The following is an 18377-nucleotide window of genomic DNA, read 5'->3' as shown; positions in this document are numbered from 1 at the left end:
AGAGAAGAATTTATGTTTAAATTTCTCTTGTCTTGCCATAAAATATAAATTTTGTTTCACAACCTTCAACACACCCTGAATGGAATTCAGGACAGAGATCAGGAATGAGGCAGTCTATGCTCTGGGAAAACCCGGCAGAACAGGCCTTCAGATAGTTAGATATTTTCAGAAGATTTTATGAGCCCAGGTTCTTTTATCTTCTCATATCTAGAAAAGCACTAAAATCATTAATGGAGACATCTGCTCCTTGTGACTAGCAGCCACCATTTCGTGACTAGCAGCAAATTTCTGCCAAAATGTGTCCCTGATTCCATGTGTCCCCCTTCACCATGTGCTGACCTTCCCCCTAACTCTTTCGAGCAGTTCCTTAGAGCTATCTGAGAGGCTGTTTCCTTGGCTATAGTCCTCATTTTGCCCCAAATAAAACTTAACTCACAACTCTCAGTTTGTGCTTTTTTTTTTTCAGTTGACAGTTTAAAACTTTCTCAATTTGGCTGTTCAAGGAGCCACCGTTTTGGGAAAATCCCTTGTGTTCTCCTTACTTGCTGCAAGTAATAAAGCCTTCCTTCTCCTGCCCTTTGGCTTGGTTGTGTCTTTTGGCTCAACAAAAGAAGTGTTTCAGGTAACACTTTTAGCTGGTCTAAGAATTAAATTGACGTGAGACTGATTAAAAGGAGAAAATAAAACAAAAGTTTAATTATATGTATATCTAGGAGTCATTTTTGGCCTAAGCCATTTTGCAATGTAAGCCTGGCCAGGATGCTTGCCATTGAAAGGGTCTCAGTAATTAATGATCTTAAAGGGACAAAATAATGCAGAATCAAAGGACTGTTTTCAGGTAAAAGAAGTAACAATAACAAAAATAATTGTAAAGACTCCCAGTTCTCTTTCAATGGTAAAGATTAGCCTGATCAACTGGGAACATAAGGAATGATGATATTGACCTTTTCTGACCCTCATGACTTCAGTCCACTAAAGCTTGGACTCTGTGGACCACCCAAACCCCTTCATGAATATGCATATACCCTTAGCTTAAAAATTCCCCAATTTTGCTGTTCAGGAAGACACTGCTTTGGGAAAGACCCCCGGTGTTCTCTTTACTTGCTGCAAGTAACAAATCCTTTCTTCTCCCAATCTTTGTTTATGTTGTGCCTTTCAGCTTGACACCCACCAAGAGGCAAACCCAGGTTTTTGGGTAACATTAGCTCTTTGGCTGGCAATGAAAATGACATAAGGCAGATTAACAAGAGAAAATTAAATTATTATGTGCACATGGGGAATTCACATAAGTATGAAGAATTCCAAAGACAGCAAGACAAGGTGACATATATATATTCTTGACTAAAGAGAAGTGAAACTGAGCAGGACCCTGTGGGGCTCCTAGGCACTAAAGTCTTTCTGTGTCCCCCATTTCTTGTTTGCAGGGACTAGGCTTCAGCCTCCACAACCTTCCCTGAATTCCAAAGGGTAGGGTCAAATAGTTGCTAATCAGGGAAGGGAGGGGCTGCAGAGACAAGGGAGGAACTGTCAAGAAACAATAGTGCAGCTTTGGGGACAAGATCCTGGTTCTGCCTCAAGGGAAACATATACCAATAACTGAGCTCTTCTACAGAACTAAAACCCCCAACAAATGGAAGATGTTAACTACTTGATGAAGCATCCTTCATTCTAGAGAGAAGGTCACAGTTTGATAACCTTGAGAAGCATAGAAGCTCATCAGGAGACCACTTGAGGCCAGATGAAAGGATTGCAGGCCCTGAACACACCATAATCCTTATCAGCAACCCTGACCTTGAACCATTGCTATAAAACTCCTCACCAAATCCCCCCAGGTTGGGACACACAGTTTTGAGGGCATTAGCCTGCTGTGTCCCCCTTTGCCTGGCAACACAATAAACCTATTCTTTTCTACTTCACCCAAACTCTGCCCCCGAATTCGATTCCATACCAGTGCACAGAGGCCAAATTTCGGCATCAGAAGGAGGTATGGGTCTGAAATTTCAAGGGGAAGTAAGGTAATTCACAGGAAGTTAAAAAGAGTTAATGTTTGGTAAACAAATGTTTGCTGATCCATCCAAAGACAATGAGACACAGAGAGAATTCCTTTTTTGCGGTACGCGTGCCTCTCACTGTTGTGGCCTCTCCCCTTGCGGAGCACAGGCTCCGGACGCACAGGCCCAGCAGCCATGGCTCATGGGCCCAGCCGCTCCGCGGCACGTGGGATCTTCCCGGACCGGGGCATGAACCTGTGTCCCCGGCATCGGCAGGCGGGCTCTCAACCACTGTGCCACCAGGGAAGCCCCACAGAGAGGATTTTGATCAAATGGGCTTTTCAATGTTCCTCCTGTTCTACCACACCTAATATTATACTACATTTATCTCTAGTGATAGCTTCTTCCTGGGACAGGCCTCCTGTCTTAAATTATTTTAGGCAGTAAGGGGGAAGTTCAAAGGCTCTTCCTGAGTCTTTTGGGCCTGATTGTTTTCAGCTCAAAATAATCCACATGCCATAGTGGCACATCTTGTGGTGGCCTGCACTTAGACCCATTGGCTCCCACGTGCAAATGAGAACCATGCAATGACTCAGGGAGAGCCCTGAGCACATTATTCAGATAGACACCAACATGATGCAATTTTTCTTCGGTGTGTTCAGTGAGAGAAAGCAATACAAGAGGCACTGCCCTTTTACTTTGGGGGAGGTTGAAAGTCCCTTCTTGGAAAGGAAAAATAAGTACTTTTAGAGCATTTAGAAAACCTAAAACCTGTGAGTCAATTTTTTTAAGTGCAGAGTTAATCTTACCCAAATGTGTTTTCTTAAAAATTGCAACCAGTCAAGATCAGTCTCTTCAAGGGGTGCACCAGTTGTGATATTTGCTGACTTTACACTGTTCTGAAATTGAGGATACCTTCCCTCTACTCAGTTAATGTTTATTTTTATTAATTTTTAAAACTGTTTTAAGTAGGAGATCTTTTACTGGAGCCTGAGGATTGATAATGTTAACCACTGTGACACTGCTCTGTTACCTCACATCAACCAAAGAATTGTGCAGGAGCTGATCACATACCCTGTGATTCCCCTCTCTCACCTGGTATTTAAAAATGCTTTCATGAAACCCATCAGGAAAGGGGGTTCAGGTGTTTTGAGCACTAGCTGACCTGAACTCCCTGCCTGGCACCTGCAATAAACGCTGCACTTTCCTTCGCCATAACCTGGTGTCAGTAGATTTGCTTTACTGCACATGGGAGAGCAGACCCACGTTTTTTTCATCAGCATATTTATATATATTATTATATATTGTAGGCAATGGAGATATTTTACTTCTTTCCTATTGTGCTGTTTTATTTTTTAACTGAGTTAACCATGAAAGTCAATTTTTGTTGATAGAGGAGAAAAGGTACAAATTAATGAGCTATAGTTAAAAATTTAAAGCTTTTAAAATGCTTGTTATTTATAATGAGATTTATATAATAGAGAATTAGGAAATAATTCTGTATTTAAATGGTTCGATTGTGATTGTGGAACATGAAATTGGTAGTCCACAGGACATATACTAAATTTTCACCCTTAGTGATACTATATTTGTACTGTCCATGTCAAGCTAAAATGTTGTTTTTCAACAATCTTTAGCAAACATATCTTAGTTTTATTATTCAGAGGGAATATAGGAGCTCAATTTGATATAGGGAACTTGAGCATTCCATCAACATGAATTTGAAGAATACACTAAGAATATCTTCTACATTACATTGGAGTAGTGAATTACTGGTAATTATTTAGGGAATTCTTTTGAAAAATACAGTCACCAGGGGCCAATAATTGAATTCTATTGAAATATAGAGATAGATATTAATAAGAATGGAAAATCATATTTTCATTTTATATTGCCCATATCTTCATTTTATTTGTAGGTTTTGAAAGTTTGCAAGAGAAAGATATCAGAATTTATACTTCATTCAGCAGAATCCCTTGGACCAAATGATCACACACTCAGAATACATAAGTGGAGACATTACTGACTGTGGCCCAGGAGACAAGGACAAGACCTAGAAAAGACACAGTAAATAATGGAGGGAAAGAAAGATTGGAATAGACAGGCATTTCTCTTAATGAAAAATGTTAACAGTAGAATCCTTGAGGGAGAATCTTTGAAAACATTGGATTTCTATAACAATAAAAAATTGAGTCCCAAAGTACAATGAGAAATAACAATAATGAATAAATAGGATAAAGAAATTATATGTTAACTGGCATACATTCCAGGAGATTTATCAGACTCCTGCAGAAACCAGGGCTTTCTGGCCTTTAATTCCCCTTGGGCAGAACTGCAGCGCCCCTGTCCCCAGCCCTCAGCCATCACCTCCAGGACTACAGAGGCAGAGTCCTGGCCCTCAAGTCAGGCTGCCTCACTGACTTGAATGCCCATGGAAAAGGGAACATTGATCCTGACCTGAGACACAGCCCTCAGATGTTTGTAAGCTGGAAAGTCTGCATCAGACTTCCTCCTTGCATCTCTCTAGGGTGAACTAGGGAAAACAAAACGTCCCCAAACCCTTTCCCACAGAAGAAGTCTGGGAAAAAACACATGACGATCTTGGCCTTGGTGCCAGGTGAGGCTGATATAACTAGAGCACACCTTCTCCTGGGTTTGGTACCAGAATCCAGGGCCCTGGTGGGAGGACCTGGGCTCTGCCCTGGGTTCCATGGACACAGACAAGCAAGTGTGATCTCAGCAACCTTCAAGGACCCAGATGTGAGAAAGAGGCAATGAAGACACGATGGCTGCTTCAGGGTGGCTTGGTGTCAGCCTAGAACAGCTGGACTTCATAAGGAATAACACACTGTGGAGGGAGATAATAAAGAATTTATAATAGGAACAGAAAATAGTTTTATTTGAGCCAAGCTGAGGGCTATAATCTGGGAGGCAGCCCCTCAAAAGGCTCTAAGGAACTTCTCCACTGAAGCATGGTAGTCTTATACTTTATCAGAACAAAGAACATACATCAAACATGACAGGCGTCTGTTCCTTAAAGATTTCAAAAGAGACAGATTGAGGACATGTCTAGTGAGACAGTGGGATCCTGGCACGTGGGAAAGGAGCCTCGTCTTCGAGAGGGTGTGAACATGGGCATCGTAAGAAGGGAGTCACTTATCCTTCTTTTTGAATCAGGCATTTCTTTTCCTTAATGGTTAAAGCAGATGTGCTGTGTGTGCTTGACAGGCTCTTTCAGTTCACACAAAGTTTACACTGAACCATGTATAAGCCTAAATGATTTCCCCATACCTCATTACGTGAAAAGTTTCTCCCTCAACACTATAATTTGGGGCTTGACTAATCTTGGCGATAAACCAGACACATAATACCCTCAGCTGTCTAGGCCTCTCCACCTGCAGATCCTGCTGTATCCTCCCCCCAGGGCACAGCACCACAAGAGGGTGTCAGGTGAGGGGTTTGGGACTCAGAGAACTGACTCCCGAAAGTGTTTCTGTTTTCCAAGATAAATAACAATACAGTTTGGATTCTAAAAATCATCCAAATAAGTGAAAAAAAAAAAGCTAGACCAACAGTGAATCACAGCGTTTTTCATAAGATAAATGAATGTTATATAATGAAAGAGTAAATAGAGCCCAGAGGCTTTAATATGTAAAATTAAAATGGAGTTCAGTAGTGTTTAAAACACATCCAAAGGTCACATTTATGAGCTGCAAGTCCAGCTGTATTCCACAAGAATTTAGGCAAATGCATGAAAGATGAGTTATGAGTAAAGCACTATCCCCAAACTGTGGGTGTGGGGAAACTCATCCTAGCACTTTGTGCAGAACTAATACATTGCAACCATATCTGGTTTCAAAACTGATATTTTCTGCAACTAAAAAGGCAGAAATAAGCTAAATAAGCTACCTATCCCCCCTTTGTCCTTCAGTTATTAATTAAGACTCCTATTTCTTCCTCTCTTATCTATCTATTTTTTAAATTCCAATTTCAAATGCCAAAATATTCAGCTATTATATATGATATTGTTCTCTTAATTTAGTCTCTACACAGCCTGAAATTTCTTTTTAATTTCCCTATTATATAATTAGTTTTATATTCATCAATTATGTGATATTTCCAGCAGGTACTGAGCTTTTATGCTCCAAATGTATGCCCTTCCATACTTTAATGCACTTAAATATACTTTATACTTTTACATCAATTTAAAAGGTAATCTATTGAGTGCAAATTCTGTCTTCAGCATTTTGTTGGGGTCAGCAGTGGGGAGAGAAAATGTAGAAGGAAAAGACATGGCTTATTGTTCTCAAAAGAAGTTACAGAGGAACCTCTGACTTCCTTATCAAAAGGAGGCCCATTTCTTTTTCAATGTCTTTTCTTTTTTTTTTTTTAATTTATTTATTTATTTATTTATTTATGGCTGCATTGGGTTTTCGTTGCTGCACGTGGGCTTTCTCTAGTTGCGGCAAACAGGGGATTCTCTTCGTTGCAGTGTGAGGGCTTCTCATTGTGGTGGCTCCTCTTGTTGCGCAGCTCGGGCTCTAGGCTCATGGGCTTCAGTAGTTGCAACATGCGGGCTCAGTAGTTGTGGCTCGCGGACTTAGTTGCTCCACGACATGTGGGATCTTCCTGGACCAGGGCTTGAACCCGTGTCCCCTGCACTGGCAGGCGGATTCTTAACCACTGTGCCACCAGGGAAGCCCTCAATGTCTTTTCTATTGACTTCAAATCTATCGGGCTTTAAAATTATTTGTGTGTGTGTGTGCTCATATTCTGACTGTCTCTCACAGCAGATTGTGAGTTCTGTGAAAGTGAGGCAGGAGATAGATGGGCCCCAGGGTAAGCAGCAGGAGTTCATTCCCTCTGGACAGAAACTCCAAAATATCAATAACAGGGCAATCGAGAAAGGAGGCTGTGCCCTGCCCAGATAAGAGATAAAAGACTAGATGTTCCTCATTCTCATAGTCAAGGAGACCTTCCCAGCTACACATGTGCAGAAGGGTTCCTTGGAGGTCAAAAAGGGAGAGGGCACCACCCCATAGTAAGTGATGTCAACTACCCATAGGCCTCTTCGCTAGAATCCGTCTTGGCTAAGAGATGCACATGAACACGGGAGGACCCTGAGGTATACCAAATATGGACTCAGAACCAGGCAAAGCAAGATGATTGGTCAAAGGAAACCTGGAAGAAATTCCCCATAAAAGTGATTCAAACTACCCTGTGAGCGCAACTCTCTCTCTGAGCCCGCCCACGTGTCTATCCACATGTATTCTTTGTCCTCCTAATAAACACTTTACTTGTTTCACTACTTTCCATCTCTGTGGAAATTCATTTCTACACAGCAGACAGGCCAGGACCTTGTCACTGGCCACTAGTCCCTGGTGGTCTAGTGGCTAGGATTTAGTGCTTTCACTGCCCCGGCCTGACTTCAATCTCTGGCCAGGAACCAAAATCCTGTTTCAAGCAGCTGCAGGCTGAGGCCACCTGAGATGAAAACAGGGGCAATGTTTATCTTGTTTAAGATCATGTCTTGTTAAAAAACAAAATTCAACTGAGTAAATTTGAAAATCTGATTGGCCTTATTGGATGCTTTGTGAATTGGGCAGCATCTCATCTAGTAAATAGAAGGGCACTTTGAGAAGTTATACAGAGTGGAATGTTTTTATAGAAAGGAGGGTGTGCAAGAAAGTCATTAGCAAAAGAAAAAAAGGTTATTTGGGACCAGTACTATCTTCTCTTTGTAGGGAAGGGAAGCCTTGAGTTTTATCTTGCAGATTGCCTCTTCTTCTTGGGTTGGGGGAGATGGAGAGGGCCCCTGTGATAGATTACCACATTGGTGCTGACCAGAAAATTCCAGATTTCAGAATTAAGATAACATTTCTGGTGAAGGTCGAAATTGCAAGTAGGTTAGGTATTAAATATATGCGTGGTATCGTGGGCTTCAGCACAAATGAAACCATTCTGTGTCAGCGGTTTTCCTCCTTAATAGTCCCTAATGCAGAACTAGCAGAAACCCAACAAAGATTTGTGAAAAAGTAAATGAGTGCCTAACTCAATTGGTCAACTGGTGTAAAGAATGTGGCATAAGAATAAAAAGATCTAGAGAGCAGATGAAAGAAGCTTTTGTTTATATTTTTAAAAGGAATGTCTTCTGTGTTTTCAAATTACTGCAAATCTAATCAGCAATGTTGATGTGACTATTAAAAATGATGCTTTTTGAAAGGTTAGAGAAAGGAAAAACAGGAAAAAATGTTCCTCCTAGTAAGATTTGTTTCCTTCTGGTCAGAATAGTGAAGAGATACTTTTAACAAGCCAGCTTTTTCATATGCAAAAACAAGTTTTAGAATGTCAAAAAGTGCCCCATCTGGGACATTATTCTCCAGAGCCTGAAGAATACTGTGACCACATGATTTTAGAAAAATATCACCTTCTCCTTTTCATGGGTATGAGCCCATGAAACTAAGAGCTAAGAATTTCCCAATTCTGCAAAATACACCGTAGGGAATATAAGATGAAACAGAGCTCTGATTACCCATTCTCAGTTGTTTATGGCTGGTAATCTTAAAATCTCAAACAAACAAACAAATGTAGTCTCTCAAGGTTTCAAACTCCTCAGCCCAAAAGGGAAAATCCCAACGAATGTTTAGCCACTGACAGCCCCAAATGGCTAAGAGAATGAATACCCTGGTATTATCACACACAAGTTCCACTACTTACTAGAGAAATCTCAACCAGCAAAACATGTGTCTTTTTCCCTTTACCACAGAAATCAAAAGTGCCATGGGCCAATGATGCCTGGTCAGTGGCAAGTGTTCAGGGCCATCTCTGAGACAAAGGTGCTCAAGCAGCTGCTGAGTAGTATCCATGAGCTGCCACTGTCCAGGGGCCAGTGTGCTATGGTTGAGATGCCCACTAGGGATGGTGGCCCCTTCATGGTTGCCCAAATTATTGCCAAACCAAACACAGATTCACTCACCCACTGCAGAGCAAAGCCAATCTACTGATACCAGCTGTGGTGAAGGAAAGTACAGTGTTTATTTGCAGGATGCGAAGCAAGGATAACAAGCAGCTAATGCTCAAAAGACCCAAATTCCCTGAAGACTTCTGGGCAAGTGTTTCTAAAGACAACATTAGGAGTGAGGGTCTCAGGGTGAATTATCAGTTCATGGACATTCTTTTGATTAGTTGGTAGAGAGGTGACAGGGTGATATTTTGGGAACCTTAATCATCAGCCTTCTTGTTCCAACCAGTCTGGGACCTACATGCTTGTGATCAGCACGTAGTCAAATCCTCCATCAGGTGGAGAGCCTTAGTGTCTACAAAAAACGCTCAAGTGTCGTGGTCCATACGTGGGTTGGAAAAGAATTTCCAGACACAAGGCAGAATGTAAAGAAGATAGAATTTATTAGAGGAAAGTGTCTCTGCCAGAACAGCAGGCTGACTTCCTAGTAGTCTGGGGGAGTGGACCCCAAACATGTGCTATTGATCAGTTTTTATAGCCAGAAAACAAAGGAATGCTCCAAGGTGAAAATTTCGTTTACTAATTGGTCAGGGCACATATACTTTCCTTCTATAGGGTGGCAGTGGGACAGGGAATATGCCTTTTCTTATTTGGGACAGGTCTCATTGCCCAGCTGGGCTCAGGAATTTCATAACCATCACAACATGGTGGGGAGGGCAATTAAGGGTCTGATAAGGGGTGTAACGCTGACACTTTTTCAGAGAGGGTTGTCCTTTGTCCTTAAAGCACCATTGTCCCTGGAGCACCACATCAAGGATATGTGTCAGACTGTTATCTATATCCCTTGAGGAGAAAGGGATATAGAACAACACTGTTTTTCAATCTATTGTTACTTTTCTTGCTTGACTGCTTTTCCTTTGTTTCTGAATTTTGTCAGTTCTATAATCATTAACTGCTCTCTGGAAATCAAGGGAGGCCTAGGAGACTAAAGCTTTGTTCTACAAACAGGAAGCAGGGAACACTGGGAGTCTGTCACTGGGAAGGCCCCACAGGATCCTACTCAGTTTCACAATCATGAATAAAGTTGTTTCTATGAACGTTCATGTACAAATTTTGTGTGGACATATTTTTCTAATTTAAATTCCTAGGGGGTGAAATTAGGGGGTTGTATTAATGCTGAACTGTTTTCCAAAGTAGTACATCATTTCACATTTTCTTCAGGAATGTATGAGACTTCTGGTTGTTCTCCATCCTTACTAACATTTGATGCTATCAATCTTTTTAATTTTAGTCATTCTAGTAGATGTGAAGTTATTTGCATTGTGGTTTTAATTTTTCTTTGATGACTAATAATGCTGAACATTTTAAAATGTTGCTTATTTACCATTCATGTATCTTCTTTGGTTAAGTGTCTTATTAAATTTTTTGCCCAATTTAAATTAAATTGTTTGTCTACTAAGTAGTGTTTTAGTAAAAGCTGGAGAAGAAGCAAGTTTGGCTGGATTACAGAAAACAAGGGGGAGAGTGGTAGGAATGAGGCCAAGAGAGACATGGGAGAAGGGGAGAACAGATCAAAAAGGACTTTGAGGCCTTGGTGAGAACTTTGGATTTATTGTAATTAAATTGAATTCACTGGATGATGTTGAGTATACAGTGGCACAATTGGGCTTAAATTTTAAGGGACCACTTTGGCAGCTCTGTGAACAGGCCAGAGGAATGGGAGTAAACACAGGATAGACCAGGAGGTTATTGCAGCAGTCAGAAAGAGAGAAACTGGTTAGTTGCAGTTCTGAATGACCTTCCCCCTCACTCTTGTTCCTGACATTCCAAACTGCATAATTTCAGATGTGGAAGACTGAGAAATTTCCTGGATTTTCTCAACAGAATAGTGACTTACTCAAGGCCTTTAAGTGGAACACACTCTACTGAGGGTTGAGAGAAAGCTGACAATAGTGGCTTGCTTAGCTTAACTCAGTGGTTATGGTTGTTCGTTGTGGTTGCAATATTATGGTTGTGTGACTCTTTGGTTAGTATTCACTTTCTCCATCTTGGAATATACGTTTGATGAGGATGGAAAAATTATCTCTGTTTTTAACTCACCACTGTAGCCTCAGTTTGAGCACAGTGCCTGCCAATTAGCATTTAGTCAATGGGTTTTTTTGTAGGGGAGTGAATGTGTGTATGTGTGAGGGAGAGAGAGAAGAGGGGCAGAAACAGAGAGGGGAAGAGACAGACATAGGGACAGGGGAACAAGTCCATATTGCAAAAGAACAGGACAATATTTTCTGTGAGTAGAATGCTCAGAGCCTGTGTACTGTGTTCTTTTCTACTTTCTCAGATTAGATTTATCACTTCATAAATTTTCTTTACCTTATCCAAAATGAATCTACATTTTTTTTTCTTATAAGTATAAAGAAAAAGATTTTTTGGGGGGGAAAATTTTTAATGTCTCACTACAATTCAAGTACCATACATGTCTCTTTCTATTATTTGTATATCTTGAAAATATACCAGCATTATTGTCTAACACAAAGGAGGCACTAAATAAAATTTTTTCTTTGAAACATTGGTACTATAAATTATAAGAGACAGGAGCCATGTTTTCACAGCTCTGTTTCTTGAGCACCCAGCCCAATGGTATTGTGGAGATGGAATAACAATCACCATGAGCACAGGTCACTGCTGACAAAGGGACTTGCTTTCTCTCTAAACCATTTGACTTTGTTGGTGCCCAGGGCAGGATGCTCCAAAATATGCCTCAGTGGAATATTACTTTGAATTAAAGTTACTGAAGAAATGACTGATGCAAGATAGACACACTGACCTTCCTATCTGTCTCCATGAAAGCAGGAAATTAATATCTCATGTGAATGGTGCCCTCCCTGTACCAGGAGGTAGAAAGACATCATTAGCACCAGAGATAGGGAATGCAGGGTCAAGAAGGCTGTATAAACCTTGTTACTTCTTTAACTCAAGAAGGTTGGCAGGGACATTTCTTCCTCCTCAACAGCTGACAAGACAACCAGGAGGCTGGCTAAACCCTGCTTCCCACCACAAGATTGCTGCAGCTGAGAGATCCTAGGACACATGACAAAGGCCAGCAGAAGGTAAAATTTCTTATCTCCTCAACTTCCCAGGCCTGTAAGATCTGGTGGGAGGGAAAGTGCTTAAGAGTCTCCTTTTCTCTATCTCTAAATTTAGATTAGCAGAAGGAAATACTTATGGAGCAAGATCCTTGTGACATAGAAAATCTGGTTTTTGGAAATGAGTAATCTCGTCTCAGTTTTTCTTAATCCTTTCCTCCCAGAGACAGTCACTGTTTTTCTTTGTCTCTGTCTCCTGAGTCATGTTTCATAAGAAGAAAGAACCATAGGGCAGAAGACAGGCATAGGCCCTATAAGCCTGCTGTCTGAGACAGCCTCACAGACTGGTGAGTTACCAGTTCTCTCCAGTCCAGTGCCTATTAAGACAAACTTTGCTGTCAGTCCTCTGTATAAAAACTGGATGAGATTTTTCCTTCTGTATTTTTCTGTGTCCTGAGAGTTTGGCTTTTTGTCCAGTGAGAATATTCTCTCTGGTCTCCACCATCTGGATGGTGTATTTACTGGGGTGCATCTGGTAACCAGTTGAATTGACTGGGGTTCTGAGACACAAAGTCATAAACAGCACACTCTAGTCTTGTTGTGCCAGCTGTCAGAGGAGTTTGTCCTAAGGGGACCCAGTCCATAAGGGGCCTTTGTTGTTTCAACCTTCATTGCCTTGTTAGTGTTGGAAAAGTCCCATTCCAGCAGCCTATGCCTGATGTCACAGATTAGTAGGTTTGGGATCAGAGGTGCCTCAAATTCCCAGGAGAGACCAGGGACACAGTTTGCATTATACCACCCTTACTGCCTGTGCAGTGAAGGCCTCTGCTTTCTTAGGTTATCCTTGGAAATGAATTTGCACATTATAGGGGCTATATCATCCGTGCCCTCTCCATCTGAAAGTATGCTTATTTCATCCATGGTAAGGATTTATTCTAAGCCTGAAAAGTTACCTCTGGGTCATTCCATAAAAAGGCTTACTGATTTGAGTCACTATTTGAAATTAATGAAAGGTCTTACTCCTCAATGGCCAGATGATGGATCCTTTAAATTTGCTGTATTTAAAAGATTACCTTTTTGAGAGCTCTCATCATAAACAGCTGTCATATTGGTATTTATGGAAGGATCAAATTGAAAGGAAAAATAATGTATAACAGCTAGCCTTAAGGAATCGTTATTAAGATGAAATAACAGAAATTAAAGATCCAACATGAATTCCCCTTTTTAAGAAAAATTTTAAAAATTGCCCCATCTCCTCAGCAATTCCTTAGGCCCTCCTACAAATAATTAGGAAAAGATCAGTTGGAAGCCAATATTCAAGAGCTAATAGAAACAATTATCTTTGTCTTCCAAATCTCTACAAAACCAGAAATGCAACTTAGGAACAAGTCAAGGCCCATTTATCTTCACCAACCCTGAAACCTATTCCTCTCAAATTCTTGTAGATATTATAAAAGTTGAGGATAATTGGAGCAAAATTGTCCTGTACTTAAGAAGAAAAAGTTTTTAAAATAATAATTACCCTGAGACTTATGATAATAGAAAAATACACTCCAAAACTCACAGAAGAAAATTTACACTTTTTTCTCTGTCCCTTAAAGTTATAAATCTTACCATGTCTTTGAAATGTAAGCACAGCCACATTGCCTGAGACTGAGCCCAGATTATCTCAATTGTTAGAACCTGAAACTAAAATTTAAAGAAAAAAAAGGAAAGAGGTTTTTTTTAAAACAAAAACCACCAGAAAAACCCTCTCTTGCTCAAACTCTAAATCACAGTCTCCTTAAAATTGTTTATCAAGGGCAAGTACACTTAAAGGGCAAGAAGACTTAAAAGTCTTCTCCATAAATAATAGAAGACTGTAGCTATCTGAGTGAGTAAACTTAATTTATTCCAACAAGCAATATAAAAATTCTCAAAAATATAACAAAAATGAATACAAATATTTTTCAAATTCACATGATCTAGGATAATTTTTGGTAAGTAAAATTTAGTTCAGATTTAATGGTTTAATTAATACAGACATATCTTAAGAGTTATCAGCATTAAATATAATAGCTTTATGCTATGTAGTTTTCCTAAAAGTCAAATAAGCTCATGTTATCTTTTACAAAATTTCTCAGAAAAAAGTAATAATAATAATAATTTAAGATGATGGCTAACACTACTTTAACATCTTATAAAATTGTCATGAGTAATCTGTGTGATTGTTAAGAACAAATTAATTAAATAGACATAAGATAAGAATTCTTTTAGGTAAAATTTTTTTAGCAATAATTGTTTTTGCTATGTCAACTTAAATAGTTTTCTAAATGTCTTTGATAAATTGTACCCTTCGAGTTTTGCTAAGTTAAATTAAATGAATTGAATGTCTAGATCATTTCCAACTAAGACAAAATACTGAAATATTAATTGCTGAACGAGTCTAAGTTTACCTACTTTTGACCTCTTATTACACACTAAATATGTTTGGTTCTATTAGTAACCATGTCTTGTGCTTCATTAAAAGCTTGTACTATGAAGTAGAATATGTTTCTAGAAATTATGAAATGTATTTATAAGTTTGCCAAGCCAGAAAATACTTACACAGTTCATAATTTTTAACTTTATCTTTACAAAAAAATTAAAGCTTCAAAGGATTAAGAATTGTAAATAATAGATGTGGTTAAAGTTACTAGGAATTATAAGGAAATTAGAATATGTTTTGGGGTGAGAAAAAGTGTAAGGTATGGAGATGTTTTTGTTAATGTAAAAACTTTGTTAAGTGATTTTTGTTCTAAAGCTGGTAACTTCTAAATGGGAAAGAGAACAAGGGACAAATCAAAATGGACAGAGAAAGTTGTAAGAGGTTTGTTAAAAAGGAATCTTTAGAAAGGAATTTTATGTGTAGTCAGGTCTAAGATTGGAATGAATTTAATAAAGTGATTGAGTTTTAATATCCAAAGTAAGCTGGTAGAAAATTAAAATTTGTTTTTTCTCTCTTTTTTCAAAATTTTCTTAATTGTTGGTCTGCTCTTAATGAGAAATTGTAAACAAAGACTTTTTTTTACATTTAATGTAATCTGTCTAGCAAAACAAATATTGTACATTTTGTCTTTCTGAGTCTTTGATAATTTTGAAGAAAAACTGAGTGCTTTCAATATTAAAAGAGCTAAGTCTTTTTACACTATTTAACTATCTGTATTTACATGTGAATCTTTGTCACTTTGATTAAATTGATAACTAAATATTAATTCACAGTGACATATGATCATATTTGACAAAGTGTTTTAAAACATTTTTATTTTTGAAAAAGTAGATTTTCCCCCAAGTCAAATTCTAAATGAAGTCTTATTGACCTGGAAATAACATTCAGGTTTTCCAGAGGCCCCTTGGAACACCTTAAAAGATTTGTTTTATCTTATTAGAAAAGAGAGCTATGAAACTCATTAGGCTTATTTGGTATGTTACTTACATGGGAAGCATTGCTAAATAAATGATCATAAACCCTAGGTTATATCATAAGGGTGAATGTTATTAATATAAATGTTCTAGAAAGTATATGAAATTCCTAAAATTGGATATGTCCTAGTATAATGTTATCAGTCATAATTCTAGTTACTATCTTAAATGTTTTGTGTCACAGAGATAAATTTTCTTGTCAATTCCATTAGAATGAATCAAATTTTTAGTAATGGATATTTGTCTTTTATTACTTAGACAATGGTTTTACTCAGATGCTTTTACAAAAGCTTCCTGAAAATGTGTTTCATGTTCAGAGAAATTCATGGAAAAGGATCTAACAAGTATTCTAGAACACAAGTTCCTGATAATTTCAAATCATTACACTGAACTGAGTAAGAATTTACAAAACCCTAATGGAGAAATTGATGGTTTCATAAAACTTCTAACAAAAGATCAAACAAAACAAGAATTAATTACATGGGACTAAGTAAACTGAAGAAGATGGTTATAATATTTTATGATTTTAAAAATAAATTTATTTATTTTATTTATTTTTGGCTGCATTGGGTCTTTGTTGCTGTGTGTGGGCTTTCTCTAGTTGCAGCGAATGGCAGCTACTCTTCGTTGTGGTGCGTGGGCTTCTCATTGCAGTGGCTTCTCTTGTTGTAGAGCATGGGCTCTAGGTGCATGGGCTTCAGTAGTTGTGGCTCGTGGGCTTTAGTAGTTGTGGCTCAATGGCTCTAGAACGCAGGCTCAGTAGTTGTGGCGCGTGGGCTTAGTTGCTCTGCGGCATGTGGGATCTTCCTGGACCAGGGCTTGAACCCATGTCCCCTGCACTGGCAGGCAGATTCTTAAACACTGTGCCACCAGGAAAGCCCCATTTTATGATTTTTTTTCGTGGTACACGGGCCTCTCACTGTTGTGGCCTCTCCCGTTGCGGAGCACAGGCTCCGGACGCGCAGGCTCAGCGGCCATGGCTCACAGGCTCATATCAATCAGTGTGATACACCACATCAATGAATTCAGTAAAGTCACAGAATACAAAATTAATACACAGAAATCTCTTTCATTCCTATACACTAAAAACAAAAGATCAGAAAGAGAAATTATGGAAGGAATCCCATTTACCATCACATCAAAAAGAAAAAGTACCTATGAATAAATCTACCTAAGGAGACAAAAGACCTGTACTCTGAAAACTCTAAGATGCTGATGAAAGAAATCGAAAGTGACACAAACAGATGGGGAGATATACCATGTGCTTGGATTGGAAGAATCAATACTGTCAAAATGACTATACTACTTAAGGCAATCTACAGATTCAATGCAATCCCTATTAAATTACCAGTGGAATTTTTTTTTTAAGATCTTTTTCATGTGGACCATTTTTAAAGTCTTTATTGAATTTGTTACAATATTGCTTCTGTTTTATGTTTTTGTTTTTGTTTTTTTTTTTGGTTGCATTGCATGTGGGATCCCAACTCCCTGACCAGGGATCAAACCTGCATCCTCCTCATTGGAAGGTGAAGTCCCAACCACCGGACCGCCAGGGAAGCCCCCACCAATGGCATTTTTCACAGAACTAGAACAGAAAATTTTAAAATTTGTATAGAAACACAAACCCCCAAATAGCCAAAGCATACTATGAAAGCAAAAATGGAGTTGGAGGAATCAGGCTCACCGTCTTCAGACTGTATTACAAAGCTACAGTAATCAGTATGGTACTTGCACAAAAACATAAATATAGATCAATGGAACAGAATAGAAAGCCCAGAAATAAACCCACACAACTATGGTCAATTAATCTATGACAAAGGAGGCAGGACTATACAATGGAGAAAAGACAGTCTCCTCAATAAGTGGTACTGGGAAAACTGGACAGCTACATGTAAAAAAATGAAATTAGAACAATTTTCTAACACCACAGACAAAAATAAACTCAAAATGCATTAAAGACCTAAATGTAAGACTGGATATTATAAAACTCTTAGAGGAAAATCCAGGCAGAACACTCTTTCACAGCAGCAATATCTTTTTGGATCCACCTCCTAGAGGAAAGAAAACAAAAACTAAAATAAACAAATGGGACCTAATAAAACTTAAAAGCTTTTGCACAGCAAAGGAAACCATAAACAAAACAAAAAGACAACCTACAGAATGGGAGAAAATATTTGCAAATGATGAGACTGACAATGGAATAATCTCCAAAGTATACAAATAGCTCATGCAGCTCAATATCAAAAAAGCAAACAACCCAATCAAAAAATGGACAGAAGATCTAAACAGACATTTCTCCAAAGAAGACATACTGATGGGCAAAAAGCACATGAAAATCTGCTCAACATCGCTAATTATTAGAGAAATGCAAATCAAAACTACAATGAGGTATCACCTCACACCAGTCAGAGTAACCATCATCAAAACGTCTACAAACTGTAGACTACAAAAATGTTGGAGAGGGTGTGGAGAAAAGGAGTCCTCCTACACTGTTGGTGGGAATGTAAATTGGTTCAACCACTATGGAGAATATTATGGGATTCCTTAAAAAACTAAAAATAGAACTACCATATGATCCAGCAATCCTACTCTTAGGCATGTATCTGGAGAAAATTATACTTCCAAAAGATACATGCACCCCAGTGTTCAGTGCAGTACTATTCACAATAACCAGGATATGAAAGCAATTTAAATGTCCATTGACAGATGAATGGATAAAGAAGATGTGGTACATATATACAATGGAATATTACTCAGCCATAAAAATGAATGAAATAATGCCATTTGCAGTAACATGAATTGACATAGAGATTATCATACTAAGTGAAGTAATTCAAAGAAAGACAAATATCATATGATATCACTTATCTGTGGAATCTAAAAAAATGATACAAATGAACT

The 18377-nt window shown here is 38.6% G+C and overlaps 1 long non-coding RNA gene across 3 annotated transcripts in view; it reads left to right on the top strand.

Annotated features, from left to right (window-relative positions):
- The window catches only part of LOC132493395 (uncharacterized), a 67833-nt gene that overhangs the window by 32064 nt on the left and 17392 nt on the right, over positions 1–18377 (top strand). Inside the window, exon 4 of one of the 3 annotated variants that reach the window (XR_009532980.1) lies at positions 11963–12059. The exons of 1 other annotated variant lie outside the window; for it this stretch is intronic. This is a non-coding gene — a long non-coding RNA (uncharacterized LOC132493395). Of the gene's footprint in view, positions 1–3909; positions 5043–11962; positions 12060–18377 lie in introns of those variants that run through there. One more of the 3 variants, XR_009532978.1, reaches the window with a different exon arrangement.

The sequence above is a fragment of the Mesoplodon densirostris genome, chromosome 7 (assembly GCF_025265405.1).
Source record: "Mesoplodon densirostris isolate mMesDen1 chromosome 7, mMesDen1 primary haplotype, whole genome shotgun sequence".
NCBI lineage: Eukaryota > Metazoa > Chordata > Mammalia > Artiodactyla > Ziphiidae > Mesoplodon > Mesoplodon densirostris.
The sequence above is the reverse complement of the archived record's forward strand: the minus strand, read 5'-3'. Positions and strand labels throughout refer to the sequence as shown.